The sequence below is a fragment of the Pongo pygmaeus genome, chromosome 5 (genome assembly GCF_028885625.2).
Source record: "Pongo pygmaeus isolate AG05252 chromosome 5, NHGRI_mPonPyg2-v2.0_pri, whole genome shotgun sequence".
NCBI lineage: Eukaryota > Metazoa > Chordata > Mammalia > Primates > Hominidae > Pongo > Pongo pygmaeus.
This window is the reverse complement of record NC_072378.2, coordinates 152,223,564-152,237,067: the sequence shown is the minus strand read 5'-3', so window position 1 is coordinate 152,237,067 and position 13,504 is coordinate 152,223,564. Positions and strand designations below refer to the sequence as shown.

The following is a 13,504-nucleotide window of genomic DNA, read 5'->3' as shown; positions in this document are numbered from 1 at the left end:
TATACACAGCTTATTGTATAATACTTGCCTCTATTTCATGTCCATTATGCTATTGATTTATATATATGTCCCCCTTATTAGACTATATATTACTTGTAAGTAATGTGTGTTTCTTATTCATCCTTCTTCTCTCTAGTACTTAAAGTTCACCTAGCATATGATAAATGCTGAATAAATGCCAGTTGAATAAATAAATGAACCAATCACCTTCTTCAATTAGCAAATGGATATACTATGTATTGCGGCAAATTTAGACACAATCTCTGTGCCTGCATATTTCTCAGAAATTTGAAAGCTTTAACCATATTGTCTGGAGTTCAACTTCCATGTTGAACTTCAAGCTTTATAACATAAATTTAATTTGCCCCTTATAGGTCAAATCGACTTTTACGGAACTATTTTTTACCTAGCACATTGGCCAAGATGGGAAAGGCTGGTAACACACAGTGTTAAGTTGGAAAGATTGTGGGCTAATAGGCACTCTCGTCCCCTGTTGATGGTGGTATATAGCAGTATAACTTATCTTTTCCTGTGAATATCTTCACAAATGTACTCAAGAACAATTGTATGTGGATGTGTATGGCATTACTTATAAGAGCAAAACCAACCAAAATGCCCTTCATTAGAAAAGCTGTTAATACGAATGATGGTACATCCTCACAAAAAATACTCTGCTAAGAGTAAAAAGAATGAGGCAGGTCAACCTGTTCTATAGCAATTGCTCTTAGGTGTATTATTAAGTGAGAAAGAATGATACAAAATAGTATACTCCTACATGTGTTTTTACAAATACTAGGGATTTGTAAAATCTAGGGATACATCATATGTGCATAGACAATTTTCAAGGACTCTAGAAAAAAATTGTAATTCTAGGGGGCTGTCTGGGCCTGGAGAATACTTTCTGCATGTTTCAATTTTACTTTTACTCCATGAATATGTTACTTTTTTCAGTAGTTTTACCACTTCATACCCATTATGACAAAACAGATAATAACAAGTGTACATGACAATGTAGGGAAATTGGAGCCCTCACACATTGCTGGTTGGAATGTAAAATCGTACAGCCATTTGGCAGTTCCTGGAAGTGCTAAATATAGGGTTACCATATGACTCAGAAATTTCTCTAGTAGGCATATACTCAAGAGAATCAAAGATGTGTGTCCACACAAAAACTCGCACACAAACGTTCATAGCAATTTTATTTGTAATAGCCAAAAGTGGAAACCCAAATGTTCATCAACTCATGAATGAGAAAATAAAATGTAGTACATATCCATACAATGAAGCCTTATTTGGCAATAAAAAGAATGAAGTGCTGACACATGCTGCAACATAAATCACCTTTGAAAACACTATACTAAATGAAATAAGCCAGACACAAAAGACCGCATATTGTATTGTTCTATTTATATAAAATGTTCAAAATTAGATTCCATGGAGACAGAAAGGAATAAATTGTGGCAATGATTGCACAACTCTGTGAATGTACTGAAAACCACTGAGCTTTGTACTTTAAATGGGTGGATTTTATATTTTTATGCAAAATATATCTCAATAAAACTGGAAAAAAAATAGTTTTAGAAGCATTATCACATACATGGTTGCACCTGATCTTCATACCCATTCTGAGAGGTAACGGTTGCAAAGAGCAGATGAGATTGTGTAGACAACAAAACCCAGAAAGAAAAATAGCATGAGTTTAAAGAAAGTCTATCATCATAAACCTGGGTATTTACCTTTCAGAAATATTTCTGTAGTAAAAGAAAAAATTTACTCATGGTTTGCCTTCCACAACCCATCTGCCTATTCAGTGATTCATTCATTAGAAGCTCTTCCAGTCACCTAGATTGTATTTGTGCTGCACTCACTGAATCTCCCAGTGTTCCCTCAGCATTCACAATCTAAGAGCTTTCTGGGTACAAAATGTTCTATCCATCACACTTTCAATTTATGAACTACTAATTGACTAAAAGGAAAGCGGGTTTTAGATCGTCGATTAGTCCACATTTTAAAACCATTCAGTTAAAACAGACATACATGTGTATTTTTTGCAGATGACAATATTGATGTGTGGGACAACACAAGGAAAATACAACAACCTAAGAATGGATAGCTTACGCTAGAAAATCAATTACAAAATCTTATATGGCTTTTCCTCCCTGCCAGACGTCATTCCAGCATGTTGCGTATATTCATTCATTTAATGCCACCACAGTCCATTATTAACCGTATTTTACAGATGAAAAATCTGGTGCTGTGAGGAGCGTGCCCAGTGACACGCATGCAGCTAGCAATGGCCAGAGCCAGGATTGGTGCCAAACCCTTGACTCCAGAATCCCTGCTCTTGACCACTATTCTACCCACTCCACACCTAAATCCCAGTTCGTTATGTAAAAGAGTTGTGACATAGTATGTTTTCTCTCATAATACTTTAAAGTTAAATCAAATTCATATTGTCACCCTAATTAGTACCTTTTTTTCACCTCAATCAGATTCAGTTAAGATAATCTTCATATTACAAATAGCATTTCAGTCTCAACTACCATATCACATGTAATCACTATCGTATTAGCTGTTAAGCAGCTTTGATTGATGCCTTTTCTCTGTATTTTGATGTAAAATACACCTGAGGTATTAAAAAGTTTGCCTTTTGTGTTCAGATACATAGGGTTGGTTATAAAACACAAAAATAATGATGACTCATTTAAGACAATCACTGAAGCCCATCATCATTGTTGCAGGGACAATTTAAAGTTACCATCTTCTTCATGAGCTATGTCTAAAATGACACAAACCCCACAAATTTAATTTAGTGTTCTCATTCGAAAAGATAAGTTGAAAAATTAAAACAATAATTATCGTCTGATCCTGCAATCCTAATCCCACTTCTGTGTATATATCCCAAAGGACTGAAAGCAGAGTCCTCAAAGAGATTTGCACACCTGTGTTCACAGCAGCATTATTTACAATAGCCAAGAAGGGGAAGCAACACAAATGTCTACCAACAGATCAGTAGATAAACAAAAAAATGTGATATAGACAAAAAGTGGAGTATTATTCAGCCCTGAAAAGGAAGAAAACCCTGTCATGTGCTGCAACATGGATGAACCTTGAGGACATCGTGTTAAATACCATATGATTCCATTTATACGAGGTATCTAAAGTAGTAAAATTCACAGAAACAGAAAGAATAATGGTGGTTGCCAGGCCTTGGGAGGAGAAGGAAATGGGGAAGGAGTTGTTGGTAAGTGGGTTACAGTTTCAGTTTTACAAGATGAAAAAGCGCTGGAGAGCTGTTGAATATACTTAACACTAGTAAACTGCTTCAAAAAATCAAGATGGTAAAATTTATGTTATATGTTTTTACCACAATTAAAAATAATATAATTTTTTTAATTAATGACTCCTAGTTTTACCTCAATGATAAAAAGTCTCGGTAAAGTTTGAGGCCTTGAATGTAGGTGTCAGAATGTGAAAAATACAAACCTGTGACATACAAAACTTACCAACAAAGTCTTAGAGTTTGGGATGGTGGATGGTTGATTATTTAAAACATAACTTAATGATTATGATTATATGATATATGTCATAATTTGTGACTGTTAGTCTACCCATAAAATGAAAGTTTGTTTTCTTCCAAATGATGCTAAAGTAGATTACTAGTCCTGAAAATGTGGTTTCTTATGGGTTCCTCTAGTCATTTCAGTAGGATAAATGTGCTGATAACACCTCATTAATTAAAGTCAATGGCTATCCCATAAGCACCAATGCCACAGTAAGCAACCAAAGCCATACCATGCATATATATCCAGGCCAAATGTCTCACTCGGGCCAGAAAGAGACCAGCTGAGAAGCCAGGGATAGCTGGGATGGGGTAGCAAGTGGGGAGAAGGAATATAATAAAATTAGAAGGTGGATTGAGGTCAGGCTAGATAGGACCTGGAATTTTATGTTGAATATTTGAACTATTTTATAGAAACTAAGGAAATAATAAAGTTTTTTTAATTAAGGAAAGGACATAATCATATCTGTGTATAAGATGAATAACTGGTAGTATGGTGGGAGATGAACTCTGGTGGAGAAGAGCTACGAGCAGGGAGAGCTGTGAGGAGGCTACTTCAACATCCTGGACAAGACAAAATGGAAGGATGAAAATGGACTAAACATTTAGTGCTCGGACAACTGGATAGCCACATGCAGAAGAATAGATTTGAATCTCTACCTCACACCATATACAAATCATTAATTCTAAATGAATCAGACCTAAATATAAGAGCTGAAACTATAAAACTCTTAGAGGAAAACATAGGTGTAAGTCTCCTGACCCAGGATTAGAAACAGTTTCTTAGATATGCACATAAAGCACAAGTAACCAAAGGAAAAGATATACAAACTGTTTTTCAACACAACTAAAAACTTTTGTGCATCCAAGGACACTATCAAGAAAGTGAAAAGATTCACAAAATGGGAGAAAATATTTACAAATCATATATTTGAAAAGGATCTACTATCCAGAATATATAAAGAATCCTTACAACTCAACAATAAAATTTAAAATCATCAAATTTTTAAATGGAAAAAAGTTGAACATACATTTTCTCAAGGAAGATATGCAAATATCCAATATGCCTGAAAAGATGTTTAACGTCATTCATCATTAGGGAAATGCAAATAAAACCATAACAAGATACTACTTCACACACACTGGGATGGCTATAATCAAAGGCAATAACAAACGTCAGTGAGGGTGTGGAGAAATTGAACCCTCATGCGTTGTTGGTAGGCATATAAAATAGTGCAGCCACTTTGGGAACAATTTTGAAGGTTTCTCAAAAAGTTAGATAAATACAGTTACCACATGTCCCAGGAATTCCATTCCTAAGTGGGTACCCAAGACAAATGAGAACATGCATGCATACAGAAACTTTGTACATAGCCAAAAAGTGGAAATCCAGTTGTGTACAAGCTAATGAGTGGATAAAGAAAATGAAATATATTTATACAGTAGAATAGTGTTCAGCCACAAACGCAATGAGGTGCTGACACATTCTGCAATATAGATGAACCTCAAAAACAGTATGCTAAGTAAAAGAAGTCAGTCACAAAAGGCCATATGTTGTATTGTTCCATTTATATGAAATTTCTAGAATAGTACTCCATAGAGACAGAAAGCAGATGAGTGATTATCAGGGCCGGGGAAATGGGAAGCGACTAAAGGTAGGGAGGGGTGGCTCTGGGGTGATGAAAATACTCTACGATTAATTCATGGTGAAAGCTGCAGAATTCTGAATATGTTAAAAACTACCAGACTGTACATTTTAGATGGGTGATTTTGTGGTATATTAATTGTATATCTAATCTGTTTGTTTGTTTTAATAAATGATACATTGGGAGAGTCTTTGTGTGGAACTATTTGGTGACTACCTGTTCTAATGAGAGATGCCACCATTGAGAAGTTAGGAATTCTGGAGATAAGGTAAACTGTTACTGTGATCTCTGTAACATCAGAGACCAAGTTCTATGAAGTATGTAAAACCTGAAAATAAAATGTGATGCTTGAACTCAGTTTTAGGATACTAATTACTGAGTCAGAGGGCCAAGTTCAGGATGCCATGAGTGGTATTTCTGCTCCATATCCACACACTTGTTTATTTGCTTGAAAATTTGTTTCGGATTTATAAGTGCAAGTAAAGCACTCAGTAAATAGAGTAATTTAGGTACTTTCCAACAAATGGCTCTTGTGTACTTCGCACATGAATTTGCTGGGGCACATCAGGAGACGGAAGGAGCTCATGGGCGGGCAAATGTGACCAGAATGTCTCTACTGCAGTCTAATCCCCCACGATCAAGTCCACCCCATGCCCAAGCCCTACATGCCCTTGCAGGTATCTCCTCTCCCACCAGGACTTCCCAACAGTGTCAGCCCCCAGAGCTCTCCCTCCTCTCATCTCCTGTATCATTTACTGCCTGGCCTGCGATCCCAGTCCTGGCTGTTCTTGGGAATTCATTGGAAGCCCCTAGGGAGCTTTTTGGCAATGTAGAGTTTTGGACCCACGTCCAGATCTACAGAACTGAGATCGATGAGAGTTTGGCTAGCAAATCTGTAATTTTAATAAGCCTCCTAAATGATTCTGAAAGAGGCAGCTTTGAAGGGCTTCATATTAAGCATCATTCAATTTTCGTCTTATCTCCATCTTGTATTCTCAACCACCTGTGACACCTGAAGGAAAGAAATTAGACATATTTCTTTGTATATATAACATCTGGCCCATTCATTAATTCATTCCCTCAAAAATATTGATTGAATGCCTGCTATATCCCCGACCCTATTCTAAGTGTAATGATGATCAATGAATAAAACACACACTGTCACTCAATAAACTGCTGGTGATCCTGATGATGATTCTATTAAACTGAATTCAACACATAATAGCAAACACTTAATAGCACTTTTTATATGGCAGTAACTGTTCTAAGCATTATTTTTATCAGCTCCAAGTAACAAAGGAAGGCACAGAGAGGTTAAGCAACTTGCCCAAGGTTCCACAGTTAGGAACTGGCAGGTACAAGAGATGAGCATGAGCAAGCCAGTTCCAGAGTTAGCGCTGGTAACTGCTCTGCTGTGTTTGTTCAGCACATGTAAGGGAAACAATATTAACGATGCCCTGCCCTTCTATTACCAAAAAGACAAGAAATAGCAAGTGTTGGTGAGTGTGTGGAGAAAAGGGAACCCTGTACACTGTTGGTGGCAGTGTAGATTGCTGCAGCCATTACGGAAAACAGTATGAAATTTTCTCAAAAAATTAAAAATAGAATTACCCTGTGATCCAGAAAACCCTCTTCTGAATATATATCCAAAGGAATGAAATCACCACCTCGTAAAGATATCTGCACCCCCGTGTTCATTGCAGCACTATTCACAGCAGCCAAGATATGGGAACAACCTAAGTGACAATTCATGGACAAATGGACAAATGGAATATTATTCAGCCTTGAAAACGAATGAGATCTTGCTATTTGCCACGACATGGATAAGCATGGTGGAGGTTATTGTGCTAAGTGAAATAAACAAAGACTCAGAAAAAAATTGCATCATCTCATTTATATATGGAATCTTTTATTAAGTCAAACATACGGAAATAGAACATAACACAGTGGTTATGGGGAGGGTTGGGGGGAAGGGAAGAAAACGAGAAGATGTAGATCAAAGACTATAAAGTAGCAGTTATAGGATGAACAAGTCTAGAGATTTAATCTATAACATGAGAACTATAGTTAATCATATTGTACTGTATTCCGCATTTTTGCTCCATGCGTAGATTTTAGTGTTGGATAACGACGTGAGATGATGGATACATTAGTTTGCCTCACTGTAGTAATCATTTTATTATCTATATGTATCTCATCACATCATGTTGTACACCTTAAGTACACACAATAAAATTTACTTCAAAAAATAATTAATTTTGAAAAAATCAAGTTGTACATCTTAAACATATACAATGTTATTTGTAAGTTATACCTCAATAAAGCTGGAAAAAATACACAAAACACAGGGAGCATATTGATAACCCAATCATCTCTAACTACTGGGCAATTTTTCTGCACTTGAAATTTCCTAAAATATAAATCGTGGAAATAAACTATGCTTGAAGCTATACCAATAAAAATGACTATTATTTTTCGGGCTCAAAAAAATAGTAATACTCTGCCCTTATCCTGTATGAGCTCTTCAGTAGAGAGTGCCATATACTATGAAATGAAAAGTGCCATAACAAAGAAATAAGCTTAGGCATAGAGGAGGACTAAATGAATTATATTTTTAAAATATGAAGCCTTTATAGTGCAAAGCATTTAAGCTAAGCCTTGATACAGGAGTGAGGAGGAGAAGGAGGAAGAAGAAAAGAAGCAGGAAGAGGAGACAGGGAAGGGGAGGAGAAGACAGTTATGATACCAGAAAGATTATCATCAGGGAACAAAGGATAGAAAATGGACATTGCTATGAGTGCTAGGGAGCAGCAGTGACTGACGGGCCTGCCTCTCACACCCCAGTAAGAAGTGGAAGCATTTCTTCCCTATAAAGGAAGCTGGCTGGCCAGGAGGCAGACACAGCCACCATCAGGAGCCACATCTCTGCTGATGGCGGCCACAGTGGGATATCACAGGTGCCCACAGCAAGCGGAATATAGAAAAGCTGCTGCTGCTTAAACACTAGTGGTCTTTGAGCCATGTTCGCCAATCTGAAGAACAGAACATCAGTCCCAACACTTTCTAAAGAAAATCCTAGGGTTTAAGGAGAAGAGGTAGAAATGCTAAACCAATGACTAAAAAGAAATTTTCAGAATCAACAGAATCAAACAGAATATTGGGCATCAGATTCAAAGAACGGTTAACACAGACACAGGCAGATAGACGAGACAGACACACGCATGCCAGAAACAAGTTCTGAAAATATTTTGCTCAGTTACAAAAAACTATGTAAAAAATATTGATCAAAAAATAACTAAAGAAGCTCCAAGAAAGTAAGAGGACTATTCCTAGAGAACAAAAGAAAAGCTCAAGACAGAGGAAAAAATGCTGAGGTAAGAGTTTCCTGGAGGTGAGAGCCATTTTGTCAGCTGTGGGATGGCACAGTTGCCCAGGACAGAGCTCAGATACACAGCCCAATCAGAAGAGGCAGAAAATGGCCAGGTGTGGTGGCTCATGCCTGTAATCCCAGCACTTTGGGAGGCCGAGGCAGGTGGATCACTTGAGGTCAGGAGTTTGAGACCAGCCTGGCCAACATGGGAAAAACCTGTATATACTAAAAATACAAAAAAAAAAAAAAAAAAAATTTAGCCAGGCTTGGTGGTGCGCTCCCGTAATCCCAGCTACTCAGGAGGCTGAGGCAGGAGAATCACTTGAACCCAGGAAGCATAGGTTGCAGTGAGCAGAGGTCGCACCACTGCACTCCAGGCTCAGTGACAGAGCTAGTAAGACTCCGTCTCAAAAAAAAAAAAAAGAAAAGAAAGAAAAAATCAGTGGCAGAAAATGGAAAGATCCCCAGAGAATATTTGTTTCAATATACATGGAGTACCTATGTATATTACGTATACCTATGTATCCAGGGTACCTATGTATCCAGGGGAACCCTGGCAATAATACAGGCATAAGTCTAAAGTGATCCATTAAACCTGCAGTGACAGGGGAAGCCAAGACAATGTCCAGTGTGCTGCACCTCACATGGTAGGTTCTCAATAAATATTGCTGGATGAATAATGGAAAAAGGGATGGAGAGAGGAAGAAAGGGAAGAGAAGACAAATAAGGACCATGTAGCAGAAGATTGTGGCCAGAATTCTAAGAAATGCAACTAAAAGGTATGAAAGAAGGGGCTTCTGTCAGAAAGAAATAGAAATTGCTATCAGTAAAGACAGAAGTCCAAAATGAACTTAGAGCATACACAATGGGGCCAACAAGATGAAATAAAACAATCTGCCTTCATCTATGGCATGGCCATATTTTGGAAATGGGATCAAAGGGGTTCGGGGTTATGATCTGCATACCCTTGCTTGTCATTTGACAGTCAAGGAGAATGGCTTAGTGAAAAATCAATCCTTGAGGTTTGTTGCACACAGGACTTTGAAAATGGTTATAGTCATGGCTCTGCTGGCCACAGCTGTTTTTCACTTTGTCAATACACAATCAGAACTGGACTTGGAATCCCTTGGTGTCGATGAGAAGAAATAAGGAAAAGCCATCCACACAGAAGATAAACAGAAAATACCTGGTGCTAGAAAAATTCCCCAGAAAAGAACCTGTACCCTGATATAAATCTGATTGACTGAGATTATTACAATAGTTACACGACATAACATCAAGAAACACCATGTTTATTTAGCACCTACTTGCCAGGGACCTTGCTAAATGCTTTTCATGCCTTAGCTCATTTGGTCCTTGCAACTCTATGACATAGGTACTCCATGACATTATCCCTATTTTAAAGACTAGAAATCTGACAATTAGCAAGACTAAGAAACTTAACCTTGATCCCCTAGTGGTCAAGACAAGACAGTCCTACTTAGTGAAGCCCCTTCTTATGAATAAGATAAAGCATGAAATATTAGAAGGGACTCAAGATAGAGAAGTCTCTACCAATCGTCCATATTCCATGGTTTGAAAATGGCTGCAAGTATCCTGCTGCCTTCAGATACTAGAAATTCTTGCTGGGTGCTGAATGCAATACTAATATTTTAAGCTAACAGAGGTAGGAATAGAGGTAAACAAAGTCTCAACATTGTCCCAATGCCTTCCTTAGGGGACAACTCCCAAGTCAATATAAAGCTAATTAGTCATTTCGTTTTAATCAACTCCAATTCAAAATTAAGCCTACTTTGACCACAGGCATTGGATTCCAGCTCATGCACATTAGAAATTATTTTACAAATGAGGCATATGTGAAATGTAACTAACCCACAGAAAACAAACGTCTTCCAACTACAAGTTTTCATAGACAGCTTCTAATTTATGATATTGCTCTTATAGAATATGTGGAGCTGGAGGGATGTCATTTTGGAAACTTTTTAAAAACCCTGACAGAAATGTTATATTCAGAACAATTGATCCTCACGCCTATTAGGATGGGCTACTGTCAAAAATAACACCCAAAAAATAGTGAGCATTGGTGAGGTTGTGGAGAAATTGGAATCCTTGTGCACTGTTGGTAGGATTGTGAAATGGTGCAGCTGTTACAAGAAAGAGTATGGCAGTTTCCGAGAAATTTAAAAATAGAACTACCATATGATCCAACAATTCCACTTCTGGATATATACCCAAAATGATTGAAAGCAGGGTCTCGAAGAGATATTTGCACATCGATGTTCATAGTAGCACTATTCACAATAGCCAAAGCACTTGTCAAAAGAATCTAAGTAAACAAAGAAACAACAGTAACCTCTGATCATCCAGGAAAATCCAGGAGAATCATTCACAAATCAAATCAAAATGATTGATAGATTTGATTGCCCAAAAAGACTTTTCCATATCCACACCAAAACAAAACAAACAACAATAACAAAATAAGCCTACCACAAGATAACAAAATTGAACAGTCAACAATAAATGTGAAATAAAATTTACATCATTTAATACCAACGGTCGGTCATCTTATTTCACAGCAAAGACTTACAAATCATCATCAATAACAAAACATTAAAACCACAATTTTAAGACTGCTCAAAGAACACTGGCAAGCATTTGCAAAAGAAGAAATATCCAAAGCTAATTAACAGATGTTAATATTTGCAACCCTTCCCTTATAATTCCCTTATAATGCAATAGTAGGTAGGCATCAAAAATAATAATATCATTATTTGATTATTGATATGGAATAATTTCCAAAATATATTGTTAGGTGAAAAAAGCAAGGGCCAAAACAATATATGTAGTATGCTTCTTTTTGTGTGTGCCCTTATACCCTTCTTTGCTTGTATATGCGTAATTATTTTAGGAAGGCTAGTCAAGGAAATGGTAACAGTGGTCGCCTCCTGAGAGGGTTACTGATGGATGTCTGGGAGGCAGGTGCTGAAGGTGTGTTCATTTTCCACTGCACTTTGTTTCTTTGACATCTTGAACCACACACATTTACTCAAGGAATAGATAAATTTTGTTAATTTTTGAACTTTTTGCAAATCACAAAAAATACACATTGAAATGAGAAATTTTTTCTTTTGTTTTGTCTATTAAAGAAACAGAATAGAAAGAAAAATAAGCCAGAGGCATCCAGTATCCAGAAAAATAAAAACTTTTGTTCATTGCTTGCATTAATGGAACTTGAAACAATCTTTCTTGAGGACAATTGGCAAGATGAATAAAGAGACTTCAAATGTGCATCTCCTTTGCCTCAGCCAGTGATCCTAGGAATCTATCGTAAAGAAAACCAAACATACATCTACAAATAACATGCACATTTGTTGCAGATTTGCAAACAATATGTCTTTAGTTGCAAATAATAATTTTTTGGAAAAAAAATTTCCAAAAAAATTTTATGGAAATGATGTACTTCCATAAAATAGAACATTATGTAGCTGAAAAAAATCATGGGGAAGAATAATAATTTTTGGCCTGGGAACGTACCAAAGGGAGGCTACCAAACAGTACGTGTGAAAACAATTAGCATTTTTATTTTTTATAAGTTTATATGTACATACAAATTCAGAAAGTATATATAGCTAAGTTTTAAATGTTTCCTTTTAACAGATATCTTTGGACGATGGGAAAATTGATGCTATTCTTCTCTTATTTTTTATCTCATGTTTTTGAAATTCTCTGCATTAAATACAGCACAATTTTTAGGAGAATGGACTCAGGAGCCAGGGTGCGGAAATTCAAATGCCTACGTTGCTGCTTGCACAAAGTCACAGAGCCTGTCTCTGCCCCAGTCACTGTGCCTCTTTCCTATCTGTAAAGTGGGGATAATAATAGTTACTACAACAAAGGGTTATTGTGAATTCCATGAATTAATGGAAGCAGGCCCCTTAGAACACTACCTGGGCCAGGCGCGGTGGCTCACGCCTGTAATATCAGCACTTTAGGAGGCCAAGGTGGGTGGATGGCCTGAGCTCAGGAGTTCGAGACCACCCTAGGCAACATGGGGAAACCCTGTCTCTACTAAAGTACAAAACAATTAGCCAGGCTTGGTGGCATGTGCCTGTAGTCCCAGCTACCACGGAGGCTGAGGCAGGAGAATCGCTTAAGCCCGGGAAGTGGAGGTTGCAGTGAGCCAAGATCACGCCACCACACTACAGCTTGGGCTACAGAGTGAAACTCCATCTCAAAAAAAAAAAAAAAAAAAAAAAAAAGAACAAAAGAACACTACCTGGAATACAGTAAGTATTTATTGTTTTTATTACTTTTAAAATTAGGAGAAAAATCTTTTTAAAACTCAAGTTTATGATCCATAATACAATTTCAATGTTTACTTTATTACATGTAACTAAGAGTAAAAAAGCAAATGTATACGATCTGGGGGACAATGAATGAAAAAATATTTAATCTGAAGATTCTTATAATGGAAAGGACAGTATTAATTTGGCCTTCCAAATTTAAAAAGGTAAAGAGCCTTGTATTATATGCTAGTCTGTTTTCACACTGCTATAAAGAAATACCCGAGACTGGGTAATTTATAAAGGAAAGAGGTTTAATTCACTCAACAGTTCCACATGGCTGGGGTGGCCTCAGGAAACTTATAATCATGGCAGAAGGGGAAGAGGCATGTCTTACATGGCAGCAGGTGAGAGTGACAGCGTGTGAAGGTGGAATGGTCAAACACTTATAAAAACATCAGATGTCATGACAACTCACTCACTATTATGACAACAGCATGGGGAAATTGCCCCCCATGATCCAATCACCTCCCTCCAGGTCCCTCCCTTGACGTGTGGAGATTATGGGGATTACAATTCGAGATAAGATTTGGGTGGGGACACAAAGCCAAACCATATCATATTATTCATATCTTAACATAAA

At 37.1% G+C, this 13,504-nt stretch overlaps 1 protein-coding gene across 3 annotated transcripts in view; it reads right to left on the bottom strand.

Moving 5' to 3' along the window:
- The window catches only part of ESR1 (estrogen receptor 1), a 416,434-nt gene that overhangs the window by 357,670 nt on the left and 45,260 nt on the right, over positions 1-13,504 (bottom strand). The window lies entirely within an intron of this gene.